The following is a 4,629-nucleotide window of genomic DNA, read 5'->3' as shown; positions in this document are numbered from 1 at the left end:
TCATCTCTTGGGTTGATTTTTATTTAGCTTCAAAATTTTCGTTAGAAAAAATATTATGAAATATAATTTCTCCTTTACAAAGACGATTACATTTCTAGTCCAGGCTAACAACTGTTTGTTGAAAGACACTCTATATGAGGGTTGGTGAAAACAGCAAATCATGACTTTAGCTCACTGGCAGAGAAGCTGGATAGAAAAAGATGCAGAGAAGGAGCATAGTCTACCTATGACTTTACCCTGACTGTAACTCACCCTTGTTCAATGTATAACTCTTGATTCCAGAAACATCGCTGCCCCTCGGTGCTGCATTGCTGGCAAATGCATGCCCTGGGGAAAATGCAGAGCTTTCCTTTAGCAGGAAATAAACCACAGCTCCAACTCAGATCTGTTTGCAGTCCGTCGGAAAAAGTGCTGTCTTCTCTACTGCATTTAACCTTGTAATTTCTCCAGTATCAGAAAAAGGTCTTGCTGTGAATCCCTGTTTGCTGGGAAGAAATTGGCATCAACAGGGATTCACTGTTTGAGCGCAGAGCTCTGTTCCCTCCTCTCCCCCTCCAGTTTACATCTAAAACATAAGAAAAAAATATGATGGCTGCATGCTGTGCAGAATACAGAATGCAGCAATAAGCTCTCCCTTGCAGAGCACCTCGAGAAAGTTTCCCCTGCAATCATTTTCTGCACATGTACTGCATGGATTCACTCTCTTTCCTCCTCTGTTTCTGTTTTTGTTTTGTTTAGTTTTTTTTGTTTTTTTTTTTTTATTTTTTTAAATCGTTGCAGCTGCTGCTTCCATTGTCTCCAATTTTATTGTTTAAACCTAGAACAGATGGTGATATGACTATCAAATGTTAAACAGTGCCATGCAGGAATCATTATCGCAGCTGAGCTGGTTCCTTGTAAGGGTGGTTTTATCCTTTGAAATAGATTAAAGGACTCGGAAGAAATTCACTGTGCTGCTGGATGCCTGCAATGGGCTGAATGGATGACACTCCACTCTTGGCCAAAAATACAATGTGGGGAGACAACCAGCATCCATGGAGCGATTGATCAGAGTTGCCTGTTGATACTGCTGCAGGAACCATATTTTATTCTATTTAACCCAATTTTCCAGGCGTCTCTCTGCATAGGTTTGAAGAGCTTGAGGTTTTTGGGGCAGGAACGATTTTCTCTTTTGAATTTAGAATATCCAGTGGCTGGGTCAGTGTGCCCCAGTTTCTTCTCTTGGTCTCCCATCACTGCAATGCAAATAATTAATTAAAAAAAAGGACGTATAATAGTCTTGCCATCCACCATCTCTGGCAATGGATCAAAACGTTCTTTAAAGTAAAACGAGGACATTTCCAAAGTACACGGCTGTTCTTTTATCTAATAAAAGTTGTCAAAAGGAATCTCATTTAAACAGCTGGGCTCCACATCCTCTGTTCCCTTTCTTTCCTCAATAAAAATCCAGTTTGCTCTCGAGATATTTAAGACATCCTTTCCATGCTTATCAATCGACGTCACGCAGTGCAATGAACATGACTGGAGAGTTTCATGTTGGTGACACACTGTGTGGAAATGTGTTTTTCTCGAGTTTCCCTCTCTGACGAGATGTCAGACAAGGGCTCTTCTTGTATTGCCATCCAGCAGCTCCCAGTTCAAATAGCTCCAAATTGGGGAATGAAACAGCTCTTAAAGCCCAGCCTTACAAATCAGGCATGTGTGTGTTTTATAGAAATCTGTAATTCATGGAAAAGAAAGCAGAACTAGTCAGATTACACGGGTATCATAGCAGCATGTGCTTTTCCACTACTCATTATTTTAACTGCCTTTGTAATTCACACATCAAAGGGACCAGATCAACCTCCAACGGCGGACTTGGGTAACAGAGCAGACCTTGGCATGGCATGCCATATCCAAGTGTCTGTACTTGGAAATCCAGGTATATCCAAGGGGATATAACATTGACAAGCATGTTGGGAATTTTACTTCTCAGCCTTGTGTGTGGCTTCACCAGCTCTGCATCTCTATCCTCATTTCTGTCTGGGTCAAAGAAATAAAGTCTGTGCTCAGTCTGAGAAATCTGAGATTTGTGGTACTTTGGGTTGATTCTTAGTAAGATTCAGTTGTGCTCTTTAAGATCTTAGATTTTGAAGCTGAGATGTAAATGTGGTTTGATCGGTCGACTGCTTGACTTTCTTGTGGCTCTGATGAAATGCAGCAAGCAATACCCAACCCTTCTTTTCCTCACTCTTCTATTGCACAGTAAATTCTATTTCTCTCTAAAATAAGAGCTCTCATTTAATTTTCTCCTCTATATTTCTCTTTGCTGCCCCTCTGATGGATGGAAGGTCAGGCCAGCTCCCACATTTGTTGGTTGCTCTGAGGAGGGCATGTGCACAAGCAAAGAGCCAGAGGCAGACAAAGCCTTCAGCCTCGGCAATTTGTCATCTCTGTCCCTCACACTCTATATGTCCACGTCAGTAAAGTATATTTTCTATTGTTCACAGATATAGGCTAACAAATACATGTTCACAGACACAGGCTAAACAAATACATGTTTTCCCTTTTCAGTGACCTTCAATCTGTTTGTTTGAGTTGTGGGAAGCAATTCATAAAAATCTGAAGAGTGTCAGATTTGTCACAATATTTTTTCAGATGACAGATGGCTTGCTCTCTTGGCCTGTTTCTCAAATGCGTGGTATTTTAATGTGTAAATTCACATATCTTCTTCCCACAAAGGAAAAGAGATGGATATTTTAGCAGTTAAAATCACAGATGAGGTCTTTATTTTTACTTTGCACACATCTTGCCTTGCACCGCTGGTGTTTAAATTGTTTGAGGGGAAGAAGAGAGGCAGCTCTTAGGCAGCTGGATATTTCTCATATTTCTTATCTGAAAATGTCAAACCCTGGACAGGTCAAAGGCCATTTGAATGGGTCTTTAAAATCAAGTATCTTTGCACGCACAGAGTCAGGATCCTGTTCCCAGTTACGTGATGGAGATGGGAAAGATTCCCAACCTTCTGGCTATGTCAAAGTGGGGAAGGGGAAGGACAGCTAGAGCAGACACGAGATCTTGTCTGCAAAATAGCCCATGCAATCCCGACTCAGGGACATTTTTTATTTTAATCTGTATTCTTTCATTTGGAAAAAGAAGCTTCATGAACCTGATCAAAAGTTTGTTGATATCAGCAGCAGCCTGTGCCATACTGGTAGCTGTCCAGCATAGGTGCAGTTGTGACACCAATTTTTCCAGTGTACTCAACCCCATTTCTCTGATCTCCAGGAACAGAGTTGGGTGTCCCATAGGAGCATCTCCAAACACTTACCTATGGTGCAGTTATGTGTCCTACCCCTGCTCACAATGGCATTTGAGAGAAGCCAGTCCGAGTTTTCCTAGGCTTGGATTAGGGATCTTTCTTCTCCTTCATTTTATACTCTTTTTTTTCTCCAGATTCTCCACTTTTCCAGGCACTGTGGGTGCCTCCATTTGCTTTAGCTTGCTCCATGTGTCTTTTCCAATTTCCTTCACGATGCTGTCAGATGAAAAATAATTGTGGGCAAGAAGTCCACCAGTCTGATGTGTCGAAGGAGCAGCCCCAGTTGTGTGTGACACCATAAACCATAAGATAATTCCTAGGGGCAGAACTTCTGTATGGTAGATACATCCATGATCTTAAAACTGCAAGTGCCCGTAGTGATGAAGGAAGCAAACTTTAATGACAACTGATATTTTTCCTCTTTTGGTCAGAAAGACTGGTGTGCCAATCATGCCTGCAACCTCCACCTCTTACAAATCTTTGGGGTCTCTCTGACTGCTATCTGTGCAGTTAGTTTAAAATGTGCAACGACTTCCACATCTCCCCACTTTTATTTCACTTATTTTTGGCCAAATCTTGGGGTTTTTTTTATTTGGTCTTGCAGTTCAGCTGTAACTAGAGAAAGAGGAATCTCCCATCCCAGGTGGAAAGCAGGAAAAGGAAGAAGTTCCACATCCCAAAATGGTGTTAGCTGAGGAGGGGAGGCAGATGCTGTCTCCAGCTCATCCAGGCACGTGGGAAGATTACCAAAGACAAGACTACTGTTAGCCCAAAGTGCTGCAAGAGCAGGAGCATCTTTTTTTTAACACGGCAGGTTTTCATGTGCGAATGTGACAAGTCTGATCTCAATAACTGTTTAAGGCATATCAATTCATTCCACAGTCCTAGCTTGCGCTATGTCTCAGCGTTCTGCAAATGGATTTTGATGGGATTTTCATTAGGGTTCCAAAGGGACAAAGTTGCGTTTATTTGATAATAGTTCAAAGGAAGACAGGGAACATTCTGAAATCCACTTAGGTTGTCACTGTAACTTATTTGTATAGAACAGCTTTGCCTCTTAATAGGAAACTGGGAATAATTTTATCTATTTATACATGTTTCCAGCTTCAATTTCATTATAAAAGGCACAAAACCATTTTATGATTTATACTCAGTCCACTAAGGTGACATTTGAAGATCATAAAATCCCCTTGTTTCATTCTTATCTAACACAGCTTAAGAAATGTTGCTATTTCTTTTCTTCTGCCTGAAAACACCCATTTTGATAGTATTATTGTTGTTAATTCTTTTTTTTTCTTTTTTTCTTTTTTTCTTTTTTTCTTTTTTTT

Source organism: Pterocles gutturalis, unplaced genomic scaffold (assembly GCF_000699245.1).
Source record: "Pterocles gutturalis isolate BGI_N339 unplaced genomic scaffold, ASM69924v1 scaffold27713, whole genome shotgun sequence".
NCBI lineage: Eukaryota > Metazoa > Chordata > Aves > Pterocliformes > Pteroclidae > Pterocles > Pterocles gutturalis.
This window is presented reverse-complemented; position numbering follows the sequence as displayed.